The sequence below is a fragment of the Orbicella franksi genome, chromosome 9 (genome assembly GCF_964199315.1).
Source record: "Orbicella franksi chromosome 9, jaOrbFran1.1, whole genome shotgun sequence".
NCBI lineage: Eukaryota > Metazoa > Cnidaria > Anthozoa > Scleractinia > Merulinidae > Orbicella > Orbicella franksi.
Genome location: NC_138153.1, coordinates 26,334,486 through 26,361,707, shown reverse-complemented (window position 1 = coordinate 26,361,707; position 27,222 = coordinate 26,334,486). Strand labels below are relative to the sequence as shown.

The window sequence follows — 27,222 nt, the reverse complement described above, 5'->3', positions numbered from 1 at the left end:
CCCCGGGGCGGGGGACTTCCATATAAAAGGACGGGGGTACTCGTCGTACCTTTTAGGTTTAGAAAAACGTTTTTGTTACCTCTTAGAGTGTTCAGCCTGGAAAGGTCCACAGCGGCAGCTTTTGTGATACCTTTTAGGGTGTTAAGCAGAAAAAAAATATGCAAGGTGATAATGTGTTGTTTTAGAACTGGTATCTCTTAGGGCTTGTTTTCAATAAGGGAACGGTATTTGTGATAGATTTATACTAAAAAATGTTTCTTCTAATGTTCGATTGTATTCCAAGAGCTGGAAAATAGAACTTTTCATGTTTTCTGATCAGAGTGAACCCTTGTATTGGAAGAGAGAAAGAATATATTCCAATAGGTTTTAGCAGAAGCTATGAGGTGATAAGCTTTTGGTTTTGGTCACTGAATTGAGCAAGCGAAAAACTAAAGTCTGTGGTTCCGCTTCGAATACTATACCTTGTAAACAACAAGTTACAACTCTTTCACTTATATACCTTCAGTATTCTGGATATTTCGAGGATATTCGTTGCATAAACAAGAACTCTGTGCACGATTTTGGTTAAACGAAACAACTAACCGAACATTAAAAGGATGTCTCGTAAAATATTCCTATAAATAACCTTTTCAGTCAGTCTCTTTCTGGGAATTTAATTCCGTGGCATGATAAACGCCTAATACATCCGAGAATATAATTATAAAGGTCAAAAAGTCATTCTCGTAGACTGAATGAGGCAGTATTAGTTTGTCTAAATGGATCCACAAGAGACACAAGACTACGTGGTAAAGTGTAGATGGCACTGCCTTTCTTAGATATGTAAAGGATGTCTAAAATACAGATGTCATTGGCTAAAAAAAGAAAATGTTCTTCAGTGTAAAACAGCAACGAAAACCAAACGTGACGTCAAACATTTGGATTGAAAGAAAATAAGTTCTATAAAGACAATGTAAGTGTTGTTAATCCCGTTCAACGTGTTTTCTTTCTTTGGCCTGCGAGTCGATCATGACCTTGTTAAACCGATACTGACGTTTCTTTTCCCACCCCGATCAATGACGCTGATTGGAAAATTAAGTCTAAATGAGAGAGCTTTTATGTACTGAACGAATCTTTGTAGGGATTTAGGGAATGTACCTGAATGTTACATAATTAAAGGACCCCCTCTTTAACAGTGATGTGCGACATATTCGACGCGTCAGTTCAGTACGTCACGCTCCAGTACCGTGGAATGCAGCGCAAAGCCTTACTGACCCTTACTGAGCCCCCAGGCTAAATAGGATTAAACAAGTCTTTACTTGTATACACATTTTTAATATTGTTATTCAGTGGTGACAAGATTTTTCTATTCCTATTTTTCTATTCCCCGGCAAAAAAAAAAAAACTGTGTCTTTTACCCTACAACACGTTGTTAATGGCGTTCCGAAATACAAGCAACTGTTATAACTTTATGAAGATTTCTAAAATTAGATCATGAGCTCGAGATCTCTATCGCGTGATAGTTGACGAGGGCGCAGCCCGAGATTTTTCTGGTCCTTATGCACTTTTCTTAGCAAAATAGACAAAGCTTTGCCTTTTACCCTGCAACACGATGTTAATGGCGTTCCGCACTCTATACAAACAACTTTCATAACTTTATGCATAACAAAGACTTCTAAAATTAGATTATGAGCTGGAGATTTCCATCGCGTGATAACTGACGAGCCGGCGCAGCCCAATCGAGTCAGCTGTCACGCATAGAAATCGGGAGTGATTAATCTCATTGTTTTAGTATAAATCTACTATTCTTTTGCAACATATCTAAATTCTTTTCGCAGACACTTCGAAAACGCAAAGATACCGCCGCCATTTTGTTAACAACCGCACACTGCTAGGCTTCCCACTATCTAGAACAGAACACTGTAGATAGTAGATTTATACTAGGGTATCTAAAAGATAATAATGCTGCGGTACATTCTATTGATAGTGACATATTTTACGCAGTGATTCATCTACAACTTCATGCATGATGACACATGGATGGCGAGGTGTGACAAGGGATCGTGACAAAAAAGCGCATAGTGATCTGACCCATGTTTGAACATAAAAAGATACACATCAATCTCCCCTTTACCAGATCTCGAAAATCGAAAGATGTGGAAGTTGTAGGAGCAGAAATCTAACTTATAAATTCTGTATTGTTACGCATTAAATGTCTCAAGAATGTTGACAGACTGTGTTCGCGATCGATGTGTGAACTGCTAAAGCTTTAGCTTAAATTCATGTTTGGATGAAAAGAAATAGATCGCAGCATATATGAAATTAGCGTGTTCTACGGTTTTCGTTTGTTTTAGTTATTCTGCGAGCTTTAGGAGCGACGATTTCTCTTCATTTAAGAATTCGGCCAAGTAAACGAGACTGCTAAGAAATGACATACTAAGTTTAAAATTAAGATGTCACAATTAATCGTCCAGATTTACAAACTTTCACATACTGCATGCATTAAGAACAAAAGCAAGAGTTGTGAAAGCAGGCACAATCTCCTTCACATCGTTTTACAGGTAAATCAGAGCAAAACACAACCACTAATCTTTCTCACTGGAATCCACGCCAAAAGGCGTCCTCCTGTAGTTCGTGGCGCAACGCACTCTGGTAAAAAGTGGCGCAGTGCATTCTGGTTAAATGCGATGCATTCTGGTAAAAAGTGATGAATTCGAGAATTTGGATCCCCTTTTACATATTCTTCTTAAATCCTGTTTATGTTGCTGCTCGCTCGCTACGCTCGCTCCGCAGCAACTAAAAACTGTTAGCTGTAATGTTCGATTGGAAATAAAGCGAACGAGTTCTATTGTTCTGTTGTTATCGAGCGGAGCAAAATCGAATGACTCTGCGATTAATTTTGAATAACATTGCTCAGCATTAAGATCTACTAATACGAACTTTTCATGTTTTCTGATCAGACTGAACCCTTGGAAGAGAGAAAGCATATATTCCAATAGGTCAGCCACTGAATTGAGCGAGCGAAAAACTACAGTCTGTAGTTCCGCTTCGAATATCTTGTAAACAGAAAGTTACAACACATTTACTTACCTTCAGTATTCTGGATATTTCGAGGATATTCCTTGAAGAAACAAGACCTCTGTGCACGATTTTAATGAAACGATTTGCCAAACAATAATAGGAAGCCTGCTGAATTATTTCTACTGAATAACCTTTCTAGTCAGTCTCTTTCTGGGAATTTAATCTCGTGGCATGCCAAACGTCCAACACATCCGAGAATATAATTATTAAGGTCAAAAAGTCATTCTCGTAGACTGAATGAGGCAGCAGTAGTTTGTCTAAATGGATCCATAAGAGACACAAGACTACGTGATGACGTTTAGAGGGCGTTCTTAGAAATGCATGAAAAGAAAGTCTCAGATAAAGATATTATTGACGAAAAAAGAAGAAAATATTCTTCACTGCAAAACAGTAACGAAAACCAAGCGTGACGTCAAAAATTTGGGTTTAAAGAAAACAAGTTTTATAAAAGCAAGTGCTATCAATCCTGTTTTCTTTCTTCCCCTGCAAGTCGATCATCACCTTGTTGTTCTAATTTCTTATTTTATCTGACCAAAAAAGGAAAACAGTGAAATTTATGGGCTTAATTTACGGTCCTCGTATTTAAGATAATCTTCTAACTGCTGTCCAAACTTAATTTACTGCGACGTTTCACTAGAGATTGCTTTTTCCACACATCAGGATAGCACACGAGAACTATGTTAAATATATATTCTTTGTGATATCGGTTAGGAAATCTGTACGTATTTGTTGAATAATGATGTTCGCGTGGTTTGAACGATGGCAGTCTCCCCTCCCCCCTCCCCCCCCCCCCCGCCGCCGGTGAGACTTCCATATAAAAGGACACGAGTGCTTGTCGTACCTTTTAGGGGTTAAAAAAGCGGTTTTGGTTACTCTTTGGGTGTTCAGCTTTAAAAGGTCCACAGCAGGTGGTTTTGTGGTACCTTTTAGGGTATTGAGCGGAAAAAATAATGACAGGAGATAATGTGTTGCTTTAGAATTGGTATTTCTTAGGGCCTCTTTTCAATAAGGGAACGGCATTTGTGATAAATCGGAACGCAAGAAGATTTATGCTAAAAAAGGTTTCTTTCAATGTTCGATTGTATTCCAAGAGCTGGAAAATCGGGCTTCTCGTGTTTTCTGATCAGAGTGAAACCTTGGAAGAGAGAAAGCATATATTCCAATAGCTTTTAGCAGAAGCTATGAGGTAAACTGCTTCTGGTTTTGGTCACTGAATTGAGCGAGCGAAAAACTTACGTCTGTTGTTCCGCTTCGAATACTATACCTTGTAAACAACAAGTTACAACTCTTTCACTTACCTTCAGTATTCTGGATATTTCGAGGATATTCGTTGCAGAAACAAGAACTCTGTGCACGATTTTGATTAAATGAAACAACTAACCGAACATTAAAAGGATGTCTCGTAAAATATTCCTATAAATAACCTTTTCAGTCAGTCTCTTTCTGGGAATTTAATCCCGTAGCATGCCAAACTCTTAACACATCCGAGAATATAATTATAAAGGTCAAAACGTCATTCTCGTAGACTGAATGCAGGACGTAACATGTCGATTATTTCGATAGTCGATAAAAATCGATCATTGTCCATCGTTGTCGATACTAATCAATCGACAAATATCGGAAATCGATAAAAGTCGATCACACAATTTATTGTGATTATCGACTTTGTTCGATTATGATTGATTTTGATCGATTTTGATCGATTTTGATCGATTTCAATCGACAAGTATCGGAAATATAAAAAACGATGTATGGCGTAGACATACGTAGGTTGCGGACTGGTACAACAGTCACAGGTGCAAGGAGAAGCAAGGGGCATACAAACCTGGCGAATTTAGCCAACCTAGCGGAGAGGGAGTAGAGTCGTAGCAGCTTGTATTTTTCAAATGTTGAACTAAGTAAAAACACTGATGAATAAAATGTTACTTTACTTTACTTTACTTCTTAATTACTTTATTGGCCTCGATTTTTTCCCGCATCTGGTCTAAATTTTGACCCGTTCTGTCACCCCGAAGAAGCACGACTTCGAATTCCCAGGATCTCTCATCTCCCCGCCTAGAGAGACCCTGGGAACTAGTTTGGTTCGAGTTATGTAAAAGATCGCGATTTAGTTCAGCTGAAACTGTTAATCGATCATTTCTCGAGGTAATTTAAACATTTTATTCTGTAATGAATAACAGACCACTTGGTTGTTCAGGTTTTGATTTAAGTTTATTGCCACACACATTTACTTAAGAGCTGTTTACACTCGGCATAAAAAAAGTCACTGGAGGTATTATTGGTTTGGTTACTTGAATTTCGCAGCTGATTGAAACATTTGTCTGCATTTTTGTCGATAAAATCGATAATCAGTTCAAAATCTTGTGATTATCGACTTTTATCGACAAATTTAACTTGTCGATTGACAATTATCGACAAACATCGAACACTATCGACTTATCGACTACGTTTTCGATGATCGACTTTGATCGACATGTTACGTCCCGCTGAATGAGGCAGCAGTAGTTTGTCGAAATGGATCCACAAGAGGCACAAGACTACGTGGTAAAGTGTAGATGGCACTGCCTTTCTTAGATATGTAAAGGATGTCTAAAATACAGATGTCATTGGCTAAAAAAAGAAAATGTTCTTCAGTGTAAAACATAGGCTCGATTTCCGCCGCTTTCTCGAGTCCGGTCTACGTTCCTCCCCGAGAAGAGACGGCTGGACTCGTGAGCGGCAAAGCATGTCTGTGACGTAACTTCATAATGTACTTCTTGCGGCGCTTCAGGTGGCCGGAAATGTCATCTGATGACAATCATAGGCAGGCCCACACGACGCTTACGGCTCGTAAAATTTGTGGCGTTTTCGCCACTTCTTTTAACTTTGGCCCTCCAACCTATTTTGTTTCACATTATTGTTGCGGAAGGGCATTACATGCTGTGTTCTATAGAAGAGTGTTTTTTTTTTTTTTTAAAGTATTGCAGAGCTGTTTGATTATGCTGTAGCAACTGTCATGTCAAAGGTCACACATATTGGTGTGCAAGGTGTTGACACCAGGTTTATGTTTTGCTAGTTCGGTTTACTTTGGCTCATTTAAAAATTTAATTTTGTCTGGCGTCTTCGCCAGAGACTGGTGTTTCTTCTGTTCAAGAAGACTAAGGTACACATCAATTTGACTGAGTTTCTTGTTTCTTGAAATCAATGTTTGCGTTTATCCCTCCCTTTGTTTACTTTGTTCGTTATCTCATATTCTGGCACCACATGATTCAAATATAGATGCTAACGTATAAGTCTGTTGACTATTTTGCGTGTTGTATATGCCACTATGGTTTACATCAGGCAAGGTTTCATCAGTTGACGGTATTTGGTTAAATATCCCGCTAATGCGATCGCACTTCATATCGCACAACTCCTTTGCTACTGCGAGAAAGCTAATTTATGCAGCCCGCTCGATTCAGGCAGGCAGATTTCTTATTGGTTGAAATTAACAATGCCAAGTCCACGAGTCCAGCCGTGAGTTCGGGGGAGGAGCGCGGGCTCTTTTCCCGAACAGCGGCTGGTAATCGAGCCTATGTAAAACAGCAATGAAAACCAAACGTGACGCCAAACATTTGGATTGAAAGAAAACAAGTTCTATAAACATATGTAAGTGTTGTTAATCCCGTTCAACGTGTTTTCTTTCTTTGGCCTGCGAGTCGATCATGACCTTGTTAAACCGATACTGACGTTTCTTTTCCCACCCCGATCAATGACGCTGATTGGAAAATTAAGTCTAAATGAGAGAGCTTTATGTACTGAACGAATCTTTGTAGGGATTAAGTGAATGTACCTGAATGTTACACAATTAAAGGACCCCCTCTTTAAAAGTGATGTGCGACAGATTCGACGCGTCAGTTCAGTACGTCACGCTCCCGTACCGTGGAATGCAGCGCAAAGCCTTACTGACCCTTACTGAGCCCCCAGGCTAAATAGGATAAAACAAGTCCTTACTTGTATACACATTTTTAATATTGTTATTCAGTGGTGACAAGATTTTTCTAGTCCTTGATGCACTCTTCCCGGCAAAAAAAAAAGAAGAAAACTCTGTCTTTTACCCTACAACACGTTGTTAATGGCGTTCCGAAATACAAGCAACTGTCATAACTTTATGGAGATTTCTAAAATTAGATCATGAGCTCGAGATCTCTATCGCGTGATAGTTGACGAGGGCGCAGCCCGAGATTTTTCTGGTCCTTATGCACTTTTCTTAGCAAAATAGACAAAGCTTTGCCTTTTACCCTGCAACACGATGTTAATGGCGTTCCGCACTCTATACAAACAACTTTCATAACTTTATGCATAACAAAGACTTCTAAAATTAGATTATGAGCTGGAGATTTCCATCGCGTGATAGCTGACGAGCCGGCGCAGCCCAGTGGAGTCAGCTGTCACGCGTAGAAATCGGGAGCGAATAATCTCATTGTTTTAGTATAAATCTACTATTCTTTTGCAACATATCTAAATTCTTTTCGCAGACACTTCGAAAACGCAAAGAGACCGCCGCCATTTTGTTAACAACCGCACACTGCTAGGCTTCCCACTATCTAGAACAGAATACTGTAGATAGTGAACGTAGCCAATAAGAGAACAGCATTCGTGATAGGACGCAAGTAGATTTATACTAAAAACTGTTAGCTGTAATGTTCGATTGGAAATAAAGCGAACGAGTTCTATTGTTCTGTTGTTATCGAGCGGAGCAAAATCGAATGACTCTGCGATTAATTTTGAATAATATTGCTCAGCATTAAGATCTACTAATACGAACTTTTCATGTTTTCCGATCAGACTGAACCCTTGGAAGAGAGAAAGCATATATTCCAATAGGTCAGCCACTGAATTGAGCGAGCGAAAAACTACAGTCTGTAGTTCCGCTTCGAATATCTTGTAAACAGAAAGTTACAACACTTTCACTTACCTTCAGTATTCTGGATATTTCGAGGATATTCCTTGAAGAAACAAGACCTCTGTGCACGATTTCAATGAAACGATTTGCCAAACAATAATAGGAAGCCTGCTGAATTATTTCTACTGAATAACCTTTCTAGTCAGTCTCTCTCTGGGAATTTAATCCCGTGGCATGCCAAACGCCTAACACATCCGAGAATATAATTATTAAGGTCAAAAAGTCATTCTCGTAGACTGAATGAGGCAGCAGCAGTTTGTCTAAATGGATCCATGAGAGACACAAGACTACGTGATGAAGTTTAGAGGGCGTTCTTAGAAATGCATGAAAAGAAAGTCTCAGATAAAAATATCATTGACGAAAAAAGAAAATATTCTTCACTGCAAAACAGCAATGAAAACCAAGCGTGACGTCAAAAATTTGGGTTTAAAGAAAACAAATTTTATAAAAGCAAGTGCTATCAATCCTGTTTTCTTTCTTCCCCTGCAAGTCGATCATCACCTTGTTGTTCTAATTTCTTATTTTATCTGACCAAAAAAGGAAAACAGTGAAATTTATGGGCTTGATTTACGGTCCTCATATTTAAGAAAATCTTCTGCCTTTTGTCCAAACTTAATTTACTGCGACGTTTCACTAGAGATTACTTTTTCCACACATCAGGATAGCACACGAGAACTATGTTAAATATATATACTTTGTAATACCGGTTAGGAAGTCTGTACGTATTTGTCGAATAATGATGTTCGCGTGGTTTGAACGATGGCAGTCTTCCCCCCCCCCCCCCCGCCCCCGCCGGGGAGACTTCCATATAAAAGGACACGAGTGCTTGTCGTACCTTTTAGGGGTTAAAAAAGCGGTTTTGGTTACTCTTTGGGTGTTCAGCTTTAAAAGGTCCACAGCGGGTGGTTTTGTGGTATCTTTTAGGGTATTGAGCGGAAAAAATAATGACAGGAGATAATGTGTTGTTTTAGAACTGGTATTTCTTAGGGCTTGTTTTGAATAAGGGAGCGGCATTTGTGATAAATCGGAACGCAAGAAGATTTATGCTAAAAAAGGTTTCTTTCAATGTTCGATTGTATTCCAAGAAATGGAAAATCGGGCTTCTCATGTTTTCTGATCAGAATGAACCCTTGGAAGAGAGAAAGCATATATTCCAATAGGTTTTAGGAGAAGCTATGAGATGATGTGCTTCTGGTTTTGGTCACTGAATTGAGCGAGCGAAAAACTTACGTCTGTTGTTCCGCTTCGAATACTATACCTTGTAAACAACATGTTACAACTCTTTCACTTACATACCTTTAATATTCTGGATATTTCGAGGATATTCGTTGCGGAAACAAGAACTCTGTGCGCGATCTTGGTGAAATGAAACAATTAACCGAACATTAAAAGAAGTCTCCTAAAATATTCCTATTAAATAACACTTTTAGTCAGTCTCTTTCTGAGAATTTGATCCCGTGGCATGCCAAACTCTTAACACATCCGAGAATATAATCATAAAGGTCAAAACGTGATTCTCGTAGACCGAATGAGGCAGCAGTAGTGTGTCTAAATGGATCCACAAGAGACACAAGACTGCGTGGTAAAGTGTAGATGGCACTGCCTTTCTTAGATATGTAAAGGATGCCTAAATACAGATGTCATTGGCTAAAAAAAGAAAATGTTCTTCAGTGTAAAACAGCAATGAAAACCAAACGTGACGTCAAACATTTGGATTAAAAGAAAACAAGTTCTATAAAGACAATGTAAGTGTTGTTAATCCCGTTTAACGAGTTTTCTTTCTTTGGCCTGCGAGTCGATCACGACCTTGTTAAACCGATACTGACGTTTCTTTTCCCACCCCGATCAATGACGCTGATTGGAAAATTAAGTCTAAATGAGAGAGCTTTTATGTACTGAACGAATCTTTGTAGGGATTAAGTGAATGTACCTGAATGTTGCATAATTAAAGGACCCCCTCTTTAAAAGTGATGTGCGACAGATTCGACGCGTCGGTTCAGTACGTCACGCTCCAGTACCGTGGAATGCAGCGCAAAGCCTTACTGACCCTTACTGAGCTCCCAGGCTAAATAGGATTAAACAAGTCCTTACTTGTATACACATTTTTAATATTGTTATTCAGTGGTGACAAGATTTTTCTATTCCTTGATGCACTCTTCCCGGCAAAAGAAAAAAGCTCTGTCTTTTACCGTAAAACACCTTGTTAATGGCGTTCCGAAATACAAGCAACGTCATAACTTTATGAAGATTTCTAAAATTAGATTATGAGCTCGAGATCTCTATCGCGTGATAAGTTGACGAGGGCGCAGCATGGCAATTGAGAGCGATTAATCTCAGTGTTTCAGTAGTGGGTGTCCCACTACTGTATGTACTGTACGGTTTATTTATTTAATTATTTATAATTATAATCTTGTAAATTCTTTTAGTTGTTTACAGTAGTAGAAATAAACTTTTGTTGTTGTTGTTATAAAGCTGTTCGTTGAAAACTCATCTAAATTTTTTTTGAAGACACTTCGAAAACGCAAAGATACCGCCGCCATTTTGTTAACAACCGCACACCAACGGTTACTCACTATCTACCGAAGAATATATAGTGAGTAGAGTAGCCAATAAGAGAACGGCATTTGTGATATCAGAACGCAAGTAGACATATACTTTAAAATGTTTGTTCTAATGTTCCACTGTATTCCAAGAGCTGGAAATAAAGCGCGCGAGTTCTAATAGTCTGCTGTTACCGAGCGGAACAAAATCGAACGAGTCTCCGATTTAGTTTGAATAAAATTGCTCAGTATTAAGATCTATTCAGTGGCGGATCTAGGGGAGGGGCCTGGGGGGCCCACCCCCCCCAACCTTATTTTGGGTAAGGTAAGGTAAGGTAAAGGTAAAATCTTTATTTGGACACGGTATTTCCTTCAGGACTATACAATATTTAATTTAAATAAACCTAACTACCTAACTAATTTAATATTGTAAATAACTACTAGAATAAAAAAAGAAGAAATACAAAATAGTAAAAAAAAATGGTAAAAAAAGGAATAGTAAAAAAGGAAGAATAGCTGGCAGGGCAAGCAAAGCAAAACTACCCCCCCCCCCACCCCCCTTAGCTCAAGGTCTGGATCCGCCACTGCTATTAAATAGCACTTTTCATGTTGTGTGATCAAATTGAACCCCTGGAAGAGAGAAAGCATACATTCCAAAAAGGCCTTAGTTAACGAATTAAGCGAGTGAAAAACTCAGTCAAGCGTTTGTCCCAATAAAGAATTAATTGAAGGCGGCGAACCCCTTAAAGTTATGAATGAATGAATGGAAACTTAATTTCATTATTCATTTAGAATTGTAAAACAAGACTTTGACTTGATATTTAGGGAATAGGGATGTGGACGGGGGGGGGGGGGGTGGGGTGGAATAGTCCTATATAAAAGTAGATGAGACTGTTGACAACATCCCTTAAAACTATCAGAGTCTGTATTTTGGGTATCTGACTTTAGTCTATTTATACCTCTGAGACGCAGATTTAATGGGAACCCTTTTCTTTTTCAATGAACAATGAGCAGCTGGCTGAGGGACATATCTGAGAGAAAAATAAGTTCTTCCCAAATTGTTCCTGTTTATTTGCAGTTTTCTTTGAAAAAGAACCTTAACACAGAAACTGAGAAAAAATAAAAAATTACAATAAAATAAATAAATAAATAAATAGATAAATAAATAAACAAACAAATAACCCAGTAAGTGCTGTTAAGAGGGTCCCCCTTAGAATTTTTTGTAGATACAAAAAACAGACTTAGGGCTACTAGGGTGAAAGCTTTTTTTTTATTAGTTTCATTTATTTACCAGCTTTAGCCTGAAGTATCTTTCTGCATGCTCTATCAGTAGCTAAGTCAGCAGGTCTTTTACTCTGCGAGTTTCTCTGGTGAACATTTGCTCCGTAATCTATAAGCAGTGAGGTACAGTCTTCATATATGCACAGAGCTGCAGTGTGCAAAGGAGCTTGATGTCTTTTGATTGCTTAGGATTGGCCCCGGAATTAAGTAAAATTCTCACACATTCCATGTAACCTCAAAGGCAAGCGACATGCAAAGCCATTCCCAATTGATTCTTGGATTTCTCTGGGTTAGCACCCATCTGCATTAGTATTTCTAGGCAGTGAATGTGTCCATTTAACGCTGCCTCATGTAGGGGTGGGAAGGTACGTGTCAATGAAGGATTCACCTCAGTCCCAGTTTCTATTAACGGATGTGTACACTTAACCGATCCTGTGGCACAAGCAAAACACAGTGGGGTACTTCCATCTATGTTACGTGCACTTACCTGTAAAAAATTAAGGAAAAACCACCATGTAAGCTATAAATCATTTTCAAGGTAGCGTAACAGTCTAGCAGTTCACAATAAATTTTTCTTCATTTTTTGGAAGGATGAGGATGTTTCTGTCATGTTTGTCCCAGTGCTATAGTTCAATCTTTAGAAGCTGTTTTTTTTAAATTCCTTGTTTTTGGTCTGCCATATTTTGGGGTCAAAAAGAGGCATTCTCATGCGATATTGAAGATCCCAGATGATCATTTTAGGTTGACATCACAGTCCCTACATGTCTGGCTATGCTGTGTCTGTCAAAAAAGACGATAATACTACACAGATTAACCTCCTGATACAGTGGGAGACACGGTCTGACAGGCTTTGTGACTATTGCGCTCATCTCCGGATCAAGTGGCCCAGGTTTGAGCTCTGGCCCAGGACATTGTGTTGTGTTCTTGGGTAAGACACTTTATTCTCACAGTGCCTCTCTTGACCTAGGTGTATAAATGGGTACCAGCAAACTTAATGCTGGGGGTAGCCCTGTGATTTTTCTTAAGCATCCCATCCAGGGAGGAGTAGAAATACTCCTAGTCGCTTCATGCTATACAAACCGGGATATTAGCTCTAGCCTGATGGGCTACTTGGCTCGTATGCAGACTTTCCCTTACCTTACAGCCATCTCAAATGACACTGCCGCTAAATTATTGAGACATTCATGATAGCTGCATGCAGAGTGAGCTGCACATATTTGCAGGCTATTATAACAGCAATTAGTCTGTCGACAGAGATTTATTGTTTGCTATGAGTTTATTATTTTCAAACCCACTGAGGTTAACACTAATACAGCAGTAATACATACATCAGCTCCTTCGGCAATCAGGACATCGACGACCTCAGGATGACCACCAAGGTATGCTTCATGTAAAGCTGTCATAAGATCTACAGTTCCACCATGAGCCCCAAAAGAAACCAGCAATTTTATAAGCTCAACATCTCCATGTCTTGCTGCAACATGAAGAGCTGTAATTGCTGATTAACTGGATTAACAAAGTTCACATAGACTTCTTTATAAGCCAGCAAATTCCTTGTGCATTCCAGTGTGTGCCTGTTATCTCTGATCACTTGCAAAAGAAACTCATTTCAGTCCATTATCTAATTCAGCTGGAGAAAACCAAAACATGAATGTCAACCTTTATAAAATGACTGAGATACTATGCACATTCTCATTGGTCAATAAATACATCTTACTAACCGAGTTTGAAGTCCATACTGTAAGTTACGGACCAAGTTTCCCCCCCCCCTTCGATTTATGGCCCCTTTCCCCCCTTCAATTTATGTGCGTGAAGCGCACGTGCCATTAATCGATGGGGAAAAAACGAGGATCCGTAACTTACAATACGGACCGTGAAGACGAGGTTAGTAAGATGTTTATTATGTCTCTGCTGTGTTGCCTGACGGGTTGGGAAACTATTTCTATTGACGCGGACTTGGAAATGCTTCAAATTTCTGGCGCACCTCAAAAGCAAAACGAATCAGTTTGAAATTGCTTTTAAGTCATTAGCACGCTTTATTACACAATTCAGAGTATAAGAAAGTTTTAAACTTTCACTTGCCATAAAAGTTAAGAACACTTGGCGATAAATCACGAAACAGTTTGGCAACAAAGCCAACTTTAAATTCTAGCGGGCCATACAGGAGAATATGGCTTGCTAAATTGACCAATCACAGCATGTGTCTTAACTGAGAGATATAATAAGTGTGTTTAGATGAGAGTATGTAAATACTGTTGTGATGTTTTAAATTTGTGCATTTTTTTCAGAAATATTTTATAAAAGCAACAGAGTACTTTTTCCATGTTTACACAGCTTCATCTAAACATTCAGGGTGTTGGGAGAATTCTTGAAAGTTAGACAAACCTGAGATGAAGTCAAGGGTTTGCATAACTGTTTTGAATTCTTCCAACTCCCCTCGTGTTTAGACGAGGCTATGTGAACATGGAAAAAGTACTCTGTTGCTTAAATAAACGACAGAACAACATCAAATTAAATCTGTTTTTTTTTAAATGTACATTGTGCATATTGAAAAAAAGAAAAGCAGATACAATTTTATAGATGTCTTGCTGTAGTAATCAGAGTAGTTAAGGAGAATATTGTGTTCCAGTGTGATTACTAATGGTCTGTTTGCACGTACAGACCTAAAATGTGACCCAACACTGGATCACCTACGAGCGGAGGACGTTTCACAGGAAAAAAAATACCATCTTTGATGATGATGTCTAAGATCAAGCGGGACTAGCATCAATGTTATCGCAAAGTTGCGGCTTGCGGCATCTTATCGGCGGAAACACTACAAAGTTCTTTCTCACATCATATGTCTTTTTGAGTGTTCGTGTAAAGCATGCAGCAATTACCTCAAGACTTGAGCCAGCCGAGAAATCTTCGGTTATTTCCTTTATTACATCCATTTTGAAATCACTGGCTATCCTTGCAATCTGATTGGCTCTCAATGGTGCGATTTATTCATGAATCGCACTATTTTTTGCTCTAAATCGCATCTTTTTCTCAGCCATTGAGAATGGGACAGTAAAACAAAACAACAAATCAGATTTCAATATTAGTTTAAAGTAAACAATAACATTTCAGGAAAATGAAAGGGAAAAAGCCATTGTGTGGAGAATTTAGCAACTAGTATTGCCAAAACTTTGTTGTTATTGTGGTTTTTTTTCCAAAAAACTTGACGAATGTAATTAATTACAGTTTCTAAAATGACGATTATCAGCTCCTTCAGGCTGAACACCTACTTTAATGGAAGTTTCCAACTTTCAGTGTCCATTTTGATGAATATTTTGGCGATTTTTCTTCAACATCTGCTCAAAATCCGTATGATACCGAGTCCAGTAAAACATAAACAAACGAAAACCACACAACAATAAATTCAGGGCCATCTCAAGAAGGTAGATGTTTCCAGGTTTCTGGTAGTTTCAAACGAAGCAACAAAAGAGCTCAACTCTGTCGCTGTGAATAAACAAAGTCAAAATACACCCCGCTCCACAAAACAGTGAATGAATGAACGTCTTACGAAGCTGGTGTTAGTCCCGCCATCTTGGAAATATCTTGAAACAAATGGCGTCGCAAGAACTTGACAAGGTCCTGAGTATTGAGTCCTTCGCCGAGGTCACAAAAAGAAACGGAGATGATAACGAGCTGGACTCCCTTAAAATCATGCCATTAAACGGTATGAAAGAAAAAAAACGTACCATCCACTGGGCATCGTGCACTCGAGGGAGTTTCACAACTCAAAAGAAATCCATCGCAGAATTACGCAGGATGCACCTTCAAATTCCTTCTCCAAAGACAATGAAAAGTCTCAGCTTCAATCACAGAAGAAAGAAAGACCTTCCATCATTGATTCAAGCGACGAGAATTGAACTTTTATACCTGAGGCAGACTATTTTCGTTCTGACTTCGGAACCGCTTATTTCTTTGTCATGCTCGGATGAGTTTTCGTCACATGACATCGTTTTGCATACCAAATGAGACGTAAAGGTGTTTCCGGTTCCGCTTTTTTTTTTTAACAAACCGGCTACTGGAACAATACACCAAAAGTCTAAAAATTAAGGCGATAAAATTGTGCGATTTCAAAATGGATCTAATAAAGTGGCAATTGAACTTCATGTCGTGCAATTTTGGTCTGAAATCATACTTGTGATTTCAAATCGAACTCGCGCTACGCGCTCGTTCGATTTTGAAATCACGCGTATGATTTCAGACCAAATTGCACTCCACTCAGTTCAATTACCATTATAAATTACTTCTGAGTGTATTCTTGAAAGATACAATTCGTAGGTTACCGGTTTTCTGGTGTTGCTTATCATCAACAAGGCCTGGTCACAAAGTAACATAACAATATACACCCTGTAGAGTAGGGACAGTATCGATACTATAACAAAACCAGGACAAATGACTAGGTTGCTTTATAAGCATTTTCAAAAACATATGTTTTAAAAGATTTAAAAATTTAGATTTATTATTTTAAAGTTGCAGGATAGAAGATTTTGGGGCAGTTTTGGTGAATTTAGAAGCTTCCGCATCATCTCACTCTACCCTGTAGGGAGAGGAACTGTGATTCGCGCGCTTGTCCCGATACTTGATCAGTCTCACGCGGTCGTTTAGGAGGAATGCAGTGATTTCTAGCGAAAAGTCATTTATTAAGACCGTACAAAAGTCATGAGGAGCTAAGTTAAGGACAAGTCAACTGTTGTTGAGGAAAATGTTTGTTCCGAAGGGGTTCAAATCAGACAAGGATCAAAACATTGATAGAGGAGGTCTAGCTCAGGACGGTTCAAGCTCAGAGTTTTCTGAAGATGACACTCCGCTCGCCGTACGTTTAAATTCGCAATGAAGTGACCGACCAAATGATGCAGGAAAGCAGCGTCCATGGGCCTCTTTATCTAAGAAAGGGGAATTTGTTATCCCATGGAAAAGGAAACAGGCAAAAGGTATGAACTTTTATGTGACTACAGGTTTGATCGAGTTAGCTGTATATGTCACAGTCATGTGTTTACAATAATCATAAGCTTAATTAAGACTTAAGGGGGTCTTGTACCTTAAGAACATTTTTTTTGCAAAACAACTCTGTTGAACAGTTTTGGTACCACGTTAAAGGACTTTGCACTGTGACTTCAAAAATGAGCTTTCCTTTTCACATGGCACGATGGTTAATGAATAACTAGCTCCTTAGTGTTAAAAAGTGGTGTTCATTATAAACACGGTAACGTAAAAATGAATCGTTCGAGAAGCATGGAATTAAGGTCATTCCACTGAAATAGAACATGCACTGAGATTTTTGTGAAACTTTACCTATTGATTGTTTATATTGTAGGAACTTAAATTTTGAAATAAAAATGAGGGGTCCCCATGTTCGTTTAGGAGCAACAGCACCTTGTTTATACCCATATAAATCCTTATAATAGCACCATGATTGTAGTCACGATTGTTTGCTAAATTCACCTTTCCGATGATTGCTTTTTGTTCTACACTGAGAATTGGCCCATATTTATTTTACACACTCAGAGAAATTTATTACTCAATTCAAAACAACAGAAAAAAAATGATAGGTCACCATACTCCTTTGTGAGAAAATGATGATTTACCTCTATGGCGAGGTCCAGCTGTAAAGAAAAAGCCACCATTTTTTAATGTGCGCGCACTAATCACGGGTGAAATTATGCACAGTAGGGATGCACAATGCAATACTGGGGATTAAGTTCATCCTGTCCATAAGCAAGTTGTCCAGGACACAAACCTCAGAAGGCAGTGTTTTGAGGGGGTTTTTCTCGTGAAATTTTGAAAAAGTACACTAATATTAACTAATAATAACTATGTTAACTAAATAACAGGGAAAGAAATTTCATAAATTGCAAATTTGAAGACCTAGATAATTGTGTCCTTTACCAATGTTGATAATTTGACAACATTCGGTTAAAACCCAGTGGAGATACATTGTATCATGTTCGAGATATTGATGATCCATCTATACGGTCATTTTGAGCAATAAGGCTTTAAACTTTTACTTCGGTCTCCAAGAACCCAATTTAGTCTTGTGAATGGGGGGAGGGGTTAGAGGCAAGGGGAGGGGTATATCGAAAGGTTTCATATAAATGATCCATTGAATACCCGAATAAACACCAGTCACAGAAATGTTAACCAAGTACAAGGAGTGTATAAGATGGTAGAGGAAACAATGTTCAGGACCATGATGCAAAATTCTCATAAGTACACATCTTTAAAGCTTTGCTTTAAAGTACCATTAAAATGTACTGAATTGAATCCATTTTGTGAGTACTTTTAGACTGTAAACAATGGTTGGTATGGGTGTTGCTATGTTGAAATATAGCTACCAGTGTGCAGATTTCTCTATTCAAACGTAAATCAAGGAGTATATTTAAGAGGAAAATTGTTTCAAAATACAATTTTCAAATGAACAGGAATGTTGAATGTTCATGTTCCGAAAAAATGGTTTTTAGGAGAAAGATTTATAGCTGAGAGTATAAGACCCCCTCAAGGTGGCTCCCTATAGAGTGCAAGTTAGAAAAAGAAACCTAGTTAATTTCTCTAAAAGTTTTCCCCATAGAGATATACCAGTATGGGTACTGTTAAAATGAGGCTTACTTTTTGGTTGTCAATTTTTGGATCAAGGCCATTACCATGGCAACATCACATCTAATGACAGGCAGATAATAAATATAATATTATTATTCCTCATTTCAGCCTAAAGTCCTTAATGTTTATACTTTCCTGTGGTTAAATTTTTTCATACTTTGCCACATCATGGAAATAATATTGCCTGACATTTTGAATTGGTAAAAAGTTAAGGTTGTTCAGATGGTTTTTCCAATATTCTGTAATTTGTCATTCTTCTAAATATATTAGATTAGCTCTGACAGATTTTAACAAAAATAGGGTAATTTGTAGGAATTGCATGTGATTACTACTGAGCCAAATTAAAAAAAAATTCACAGAAGAAACGCAAAAAAATTTACTGTCAGTTTTGCTTTTTGTGCTCATGTTGACATGATAAAAATCGAAAAACACTTGTGTTTTCCTTTGAGCATGCACAGATTACTTGTGCTTTCGTCCTATGTACGCATGCAATCTTGAAACTATAGCAGGGTTCTCCCGAAAATTTGAAGTAGAAGGAGAATAACTTTGAGTAGGCAGCAGACAATGCCGATAAAAAGACGTGGAGTGGTTTTGTTGGAGCCACGTGGAGCGGGGGGAGGGGCGGGGGGGCCGACCGCAACCTTTGATTGGGGGGTCCGGGAGCCTCCCCAGGAAAAGTTTGAAATTGGGGTTCTAAAAAGTGCATTTTAGTGTATTTTAAGCAATTATGGTTTTGTTCTTTTCTCAAAGAAAAGCAATTTCACCGAGAAAAACATACATGTAATATAATGTGTTAGTTGAACAGGTTAATCATCATCATCCGTATGAAATTCGAAAAAAATATCAAAAACGTCAAAAAAGTTCTCATTTTGTGGTCATCACATGTGTAAAAACAGATGAGAAAGCCAAACGAGAAAAGAGTTTTGCTGGCATTGAAGGCGTTAGATTGAGGTTTGACTTTTATTTTGTTACAAGACAAGTTTTGAGTGGCTTTGACACAGTGCTAGGGGTGGAATTCATTGAACATGATGAAGCTTGTGATTGGTAACTGTTGCAAGTAGAAGCCTGTAATACTGTGAAGTTTCCTGCGGATTTAAGCTCAGAGTTTTTTCTGATTAAACGTGCAGGCCATCATCAACGTTTTGAACCTTTGCAGTAGTTTGGGTTTTTCGTTCATGATTTCAAAAGTGATAAAATTGATACAATCAAACTTAAACTTGGCATATTTTGCAAATGTTTCGCTTTATAATGAAGCCTTGAAATAGTGAATGTATTTATTCATACTTCCCTGCTCGATAAGCTCGCCTGTTTTATATCCCACTTTCAATAATTACACAAACATCTTACAGCTGCCTAGTGTAAAGATTGTGTAAGATCTTACAAAGTTTGTTTCTTTTGTTGAAAGAAATCTTTGCAGCTACTTGTTTTCGAAAATCCTCCATGTGCGAGCCAAGCACTGGGTTGCATGTCGTTGTGTTTAAAGAACTAATTAAATTATGCGTACATTCACTGGAGATAAAAGAACTAAGTTTAATTATATTTTTGAAAGAAAACAACATATGACCTTCGTTTGTGCCATCTCTATTTTCTTTTCAATTTATCTCATGTACTGAACAGCGATTGCTGGGTTTTTTGTTTTTCGATATTTTAGTGATAATCTTTGATTATTGTTTATAGTAGATTTTTAACTTTTAGTACATTTAAGAGGGCCACAAATTTATTAGTTGATAAACTATTACGTGTCACCCTCGATAAATAAAGTTTTGATTTAATTTGATTTGATTATCAGAGGAAAAACTGAGCTTTAACTTAACCCCAGCTGTCAAATATTTCAGTGCTGCTGTCACGGCTCAGTGCCCACGTCACATTTTTGGCAGCAATTCTCACGGCCCGAATGATTTCAGATTTCTTTGATCTCACAGCTATAAGAGTTGTATTTTTTAATCGCTACGTATTTGTTGAGAAAATTAGACATATTGTTTTTAATGCTTAATTTTATAGACGGATAGGCTCACATTGTTACAAATAATTTTTTTCATAATTTATTTACTATGAGTAGCCGGCGCGCCAAGGACGACTAGACGGTGAATTTTGCTGGTAGCTGGAGCTTACGGAGAACTCTGCTATAGGGAGCCCCCTTAAGTTAAGATCTGGTTTAAATGTTGCATTTTACATGCACTGAATCTAATTGCCGAATTAAGGACTTTGTATTTAGTGTCTACTAAATACAAAGGTTTTTGTGCCAGGTTAGGACCACACGGAAAAAGTAGAATGATCTTTGCAAGGGCTATTGGAATCCAAAAAGAAAAATTGGGTAGCCACACATTTTTTTGAGATAATTAGCCTTTGATGTCTACAAAAATGCTGACATCAGCATTTTCTGAAAAAAGAAGGAAAGAATATTTCTTCACAGATTTCCTTAGAATTCCCGTTTAGGCCTTAACATACAGAAAAGCAAAGGCATTTATAAAGATACAGTATATTGTAAAAGGAAACAAAAAACATTTTTAGTATGTTTTTAATCACAAAATTGTTGCAACAGCGCTTTTAGTTGTCTCTGACAGCCTTCCTCTGGTTCAGCTGAAATACAGTCTAAATACCGTTAGCTCACAACCAGAAACTAATCATGTGTTGAATAGGCTTGCCACTTCCATTTCATAACAGAAAATGTACAGTTCGGAATATCCCGACAAATTAGGACATCTGTGAAGTCACGAAACTCACGTTTCAACCAATGAGAATGCGTGTTTTGATTGGAGTGTTGTGTTTCACAACAAACCAAGAGATTCAAGATGGCGGACAACCAGAGTCGCGATTACTTTTCAATGCCATGAATGCGGACCTTCAGGAGGTATATATTTATCTCGAATTGAGTTAAATGCTGTCCAAATTATAAAATAAAAGGAAAGTTTGTGTTCACGTTCCATGTCACAGACAATTCTGCTCAGTTAACGATTATCCTCGGACCGAAGGAAGCACCACAGAACGCAATGCAGGCCACGTTTGACGAGCTGCTGTTATCATTCTTTGGAAAGAGACCGTACAATCGGTAAGCATCTTTACTATGCATTTTTCTAAGCACAGAAATGATCGATATGAGAATTGAGGCTTTCCTCTTATCTAGGGATTATTGGGCCAAAATGGACAGCACGCGTGTGTTCTTATATGCCAGCAGAGATAAATTGTAGATGTCCAAAATGTTATACGTTTTGGGTAAATTGAGGAAATGAAATCATCATTAAAACAGAATTTTCAATAATGCATACGAGTGAGAAATTCTTGTTCTTTTATACAAAATAAACTAAGCTAGAAAAAATGCATCCAAAATTTTAGTGTTGTCACATGCAGGGATAGTTAGAAATTCTGTTAATATATTCTTTGTAAATCTGAAATTTGTCCATTTTGGTATTTATTTCAAATATTTCTTGTATCTATTTGTTACTGTGCTACAAGATAGCATGTCTGATTTCCACATTTAAATTATGAAAACTTACATATAATTGCTGACTTTCACTTGTCAAGTTATTTACCCAACAATATCAAAATATAATTCCTGGACAGGTTGACAAGGGAGTATTCACAATCCATCCACATGTCCCAAGGTTTTATTATATATTTATTTAAAGTATACAAAACAAATTCAGTCTTGAAAGTGAAATCCATTTTATTTTATTCACTCTTTAGAATGCAGGACCTGAAACAAATCACAAGTGCTTAGAAGATTATTACATTGCTTACAGATGTCAATATTATTACAAATGTATTTTTCGTTTTAACATATGAATTTATTTTGAATGTAGTTACCACATAGTCTCGCTAAATAAGAGATTACCCTCAAGTAGTCTGATAACTCTTATGTTTTCTATTTTTTATTACATATTCTTAACCAATCTGATATGTTTCCTGTTCACAACCAATTAATGTTTCGCGTTAGTTTCACAATTAGTAATGTTCAACAGTCGACACTACATTCTAAACTCTCGTACCTTTTCAGTCTTTGCGTTCATAAAAATTATTTTGCAAAAACATTACTTTCTGGTACATTCAAGCTTCATGTGGAGGTGAAAAGAATCATCATCTACTAGGAACAGCTGCAGTGTGTATAGTTTTTAAAAAATGCCAAAAAAAAAAGAGTACAATGCCCCCTACAAACCTTAACTTACATGTTTGCATGGCCCTCAACGTCTGGTAAATGAGCACAAACAATCTCTCTACCCTTTGTGCCATTCCTTGGGATACTGATAGCATCCATTTACAGGGAATCACTGCACTACCCCTGGCCTGTCTGTTTCGCTGCCACTTCTGTGCTGTAGGTGTTTTTCAACAGGCTGCTGGCTCTCCAGTGATAAAACTGGGGTGCACATTCGGTGAATCCACCAAAACAGAGACCTCCAAAATTTGTTTAATTTCGTCCGCGTACTTAGCGATGTCTTATATCCTCTCTTTTCCGTTTGTTTTTTCCCAAAAAATTCGGCAAAGTGCCCAGAGCAGTCGAGTATGCTCTACCATGTACTAAAGAGAGAGAAATTGAAATTAAACAACTATCATAAAAATGAAGGAACGATGCATTACTCAAGCCTTGTAACAACAGCGGTTCAGGTACACTAGTAATGCCTCAAATTCAAAGAGAGTTTACAAAATATCGACGTTGTTTACAACCATGTAATTTGGCATGATGAAACTTTGACTACACTAGAACCAGTAAAAAATATACACAGCTCAATGAAAAATATGTGAATACTAGGAAATAACGCGTACACTTTACTAACCTTAATATTTGGCCACAAAATCACGTCTACATCGTCGCTTGACACCAAAAACAACTCAATGATTAGAAGGCAGTTAACATTCTCCCACTACCAAAATGACCGCTTATTCTCCTTCTCAACGTTTGGTCACAAAAAGTCCTGGATAATGCTGGCCAGACTCTCTGCGAGACTGGAAACAACCTATTTTCTTGGTCCGCATAAAAGGTCCGCCATTTTCCCTGCTAACAATAGCTTCATGACGTCATGACTGTCCTAATTTATTAGGATATTCCGGACTGATGTAGGGGTAACCATACATTTTTCAAAGTTATTGATCTTTTTTGAAAACTACGGTGCCCGTTACATTTTTTCCTGTCACCTCCCCAGTAAGTAAAACATTTGCATATCTCTATGCCATCTACAGGTACATGTTTACAGTTAGATTTCAGTTAAATTTCTGACAGATAACAGCTAGTTTTTCAGCTGGAAGACTTACACAGTTAGTGGTTAGCGATATGCTACTATTCTGGTGTTCCTGTTTTAAGTAGTTGATTTGGTCACAGAAGGAAAATTTTGCTTTCATTTAAGTCGTGTACTAGGTAGCAAAATTTATTACGTCCATGTCAACCCAGTGTGTGTGTGGTGCTTAAACCATGCCTTGCATGATGCACAGAACATGTGCGCACTAAGGCTTTAATCAAACCACAGTGAAACTATAAACAGCCAAGTAACAGGACAATGAATGGGGCACCACGCTACCACGACAGCTTAAGAGCATGCTCAACTCTGGTACTGCTGACCAGTACTGGCATTTGTTGTGTAAATCAGGTTGTTCTAATGCTGACCAGGTGCACTGACATGACAAAAGCAGAGATGTCTGTACCAAAGTAACGCCACCTCCAGCCTTGCTGCCATTCACAGGCCAGGTCACCAAGTAGACAACTGTAAAATGGTCTATTAAATGCGAGTTCAGTCGAACATTCGACTGATCCAGTCAAATATGCGACTGGAATTTGAAAGTTGATTTAAATGCCGCATTTTACATGTGCCGAATCCAATTCATAAATTCTGTTAAACTATATTTTACCAATGCATTACTCCACAGTTTTGTGCTGCATGACATGTGCCCAACAAGCTGGTGGGAATTTTTGGGGGCAATTGTAGAAGATGTAGATGGAAGGCTGGTGAGGATGCTAGTATGTGTGGTTCTTGCTTCAATCCAATCGTGTGACTTAGTTATGGAAAACCAATTACTTTTTGGCTGTCAAGCAAAAACCGTTCTATGCTACATGACATGCAGGATAGGAAAGCAATATGACATCTGTAATGGCAATATGGCAATATGATAACTGGAGGCTGACGAGAAAACCCTTGGTTACTTTAGTCTCCAGACTCATATAGTACACTTTTCTCTTTGTCTATACTTTTCATTGATATAAAGGCACTGTAAATGTATGAGGAAATAAAGTTATTGTTGATGTTGTATGGTCGGTCCGTATAGGGAAAAACTGTGACCAAGGTCTTGAAAATGCTGCCCAAGGTCGCAGGCCAAGGGCAGCAGTTTCAAGTCTGACGTCACAGTTTTTCATGATACGGACCGACCATAAGCCGGCCAATAACATGTTTATCTTTTTTTCCTGCAGTAAATTGGCTTAAAAGTGGGTTTGTTTATGCAACTTTGTCATTGAATTGGCTTACGTGTATGCGCCGTCTACAAACCATTCTTAAAAAATCTAACGAGTGAACAAGCGAGTAACTCCGATACTAGACAAAGAAAGATGTATTTAAGATTGAACAGTTTTATTTTGAACTACTTTATGTTAGTTGCATTTAGTTCACCAGTTAAGTTCTGCGAAAAGTGTTTTTCCAGTGTGAAATTTCGTGCAAAGATTGAAGTTGTACTACAAAAACAATTTCTGTCAGCTGTTGCGAATCACTTGAAATCAGAGTTATCTAACGTAAATTGAGTAGCAAATAGCGAGGAAATTTGTTAAGTGTATTCCACAGAAATTCTCTCAAATACAGCAACGATCAGAGAGGTAAACCTGACTGAAATTGACTCAATTTTTTACTTAAAATTGTACAGAAAAGGACACTCAGGATTATGCACCATTACAGCGCCAAGCTACAAACAGCCAAACAACTTCAAAAAATTCAATTGAATTTACTTACAGTGACTTTCCTTGCCATTTAAAGGTGAATGGAGATAAACTTGCATTGATTAATTGTCAATGGAAGTGTAAAAAGGTCGAAAGATTGACGATTACCACTAATTCGTTCACAAAAATAGATCAACTCGACAGATTCTGCCCGCTGTGGCGGTCCGGATGAGAAAATTCCGCCCACTCCAGGAACCAATCAGATTGCTGGATTTGTTGAATTGCATCCGCTCACAAGCTGAGAAAAAGATAAAATAGTGTATGCGGTGTTTCGTACTTCTCTTCAGCAGAGTATAAAACTTACTGGCTTGACATGCCGCAATGCTTTTTTGTATGAGATGCTCTACTTAATTTGAAGAAGAGGCAAGGCAAGACAAAATGTAGCGTGTGACAAAGTTTTTTTCTCTTTTTTCACTAGAAGATGGAGAGCAAAGTCTATGAACTTGAATTTGAGTGGGAAAGTGAAACGAAAATCAGAGTATAAGAAGTAATGCACTGTCATCCACATTGTAAATTGCACATCCTCTATGCACGAATGGTACTTGAAAGGTGTGAACAATCGAAACGCAAAATGTGCGCCTTATCATTGTCAGCCCTCTTGATGGGAAACTTGAAACAGAGTCTAGGGAAGAACACGTCGCTCACGCTCAGTAATTTTATTTGGCACAAAAAATGCTAAGTTTAAATCAAATGTTGAACTTATTAATTGGAGTCGACCCAAATTAGTATTAGATTCAGAGTATGTGACATGTAAAATTTAAACTGGGCCTAAGCTTAAATGACTTTGATTTATCTCGGTTAATCGCTGCTCAGTTTTTCAATTGTCGTGCCTTTCAGAACTTCTTCAAGTTTCCAATTTCAACATGAGAGAGGGGAAGGAATTACTTCAGCATGTCATACGGTCTTATAGAGACACTGCAGTTGGAGTAACCTTCAAATTTGAAAAGTTAGAGTTTGTTCTCAATGATCAGCTATCTCATGAGGTAAAGAATTCAATGCTTTATCCCTTGCTGCAACCGAAATATAACAGAAGTAATTTTTACATCAATTTGCAATAAGCTTACTTTTGCTTGTCTTTTGCCTTGTTTAGTTCCAGGTCAAATCAAAGGTTCTTTGGGCGGCGTCGACAAAACCCGGATCGGACCGGATCGGATCACTGATCGGATCACGGACCGGATCACGGATCGGATCACGGATCGGATCACGGATCGGATCACAGAAAAAAAAAACAAAGTTTTGAAGAAAAAAAAAATCAAAAACAAAAATCAAACCATTTATAAGATAATAATAAATAAAAAATAAAAGTGGAAAACTAAAATATGTTAAATGAAAATAAGAATCCCGAATTTGACGCAATGACATGTTAATTACAGAGAATGACAAGAGGTCATTTAAAAAGCCACATAAGCACCTAATTTACGATGAATTTAAATTGTAATGAACAGGCAGATGTAGTTATATTTGAACGTTAGTTGGCTCGAAGCTTGCGTGAACCTCCCATTCTCGTTTTTGAAATTGTTATCAGTGGCTAATTCTCGGCTACATTTTCGTGTCAGATGTGAGCATTACAGTTGGCGTTACGGTTAATAAGAAAACTTACGTACGAAAGCTTAAGGACATGACTTGCTTTGAAGGAGCTACGTCGCGATTTGCACATCTTGAAAAAACTAGCCTAGTTTTTCAAGTTTGTCATTTGCAATCCCTGTTAATCTTTGCCATCCTTGACGGTCCTCATTCCGTTTTGATTTGTTCTTGCCTCTTAAGTGTTTTCTATCCTGGAACACGATCATTTTAAGGTTTTATTCTATTTAAAGGCAACTCTTTACGATCCTAAAAATAACTCTAAAAATCGTGACGTAACTCCTAAAATGTTGTTTATTCTC

General features: G+C 37.9%; 1 protein-coding gene, 1 long non-coding RNA gene and 1 pseudogene across 5 annotated transcripts in view; 2 read left to right on the top strand and 1 right to left on the bottom strand.

Moving 5' to 3' along the window:
• Positions 1-27,222, top strand: part of LOC145498197 (uncharacterized) — a 358,759-nt gene that overhangs the window by 68,169 nt on the left and 263,368 nt on the right. The window lies entirely within an intron of this gene.
• Positions 11,515-14,125, bottom strand: LOC145497687 (uncharacterized; annotated as a pseudogene).
• On the top strand, positions 16,574-26,528 carry LOC145498204 (uncharacterized). 2 transcript variants are annotated; one of them, XR_014050808.1, is made up of 2 exons: positions 16,574-16,769; positions 26,177-26,528. It is a non-coding gene; the product is annotated as an uncharacterized LOC145498204 (long non-coding RNA). The 2 variants fall into 2 exon arrangements; XR_014050807.1 differs by lacking the exon at positions 26,177-26,528 and adding an exon at positions 24,286-26,169.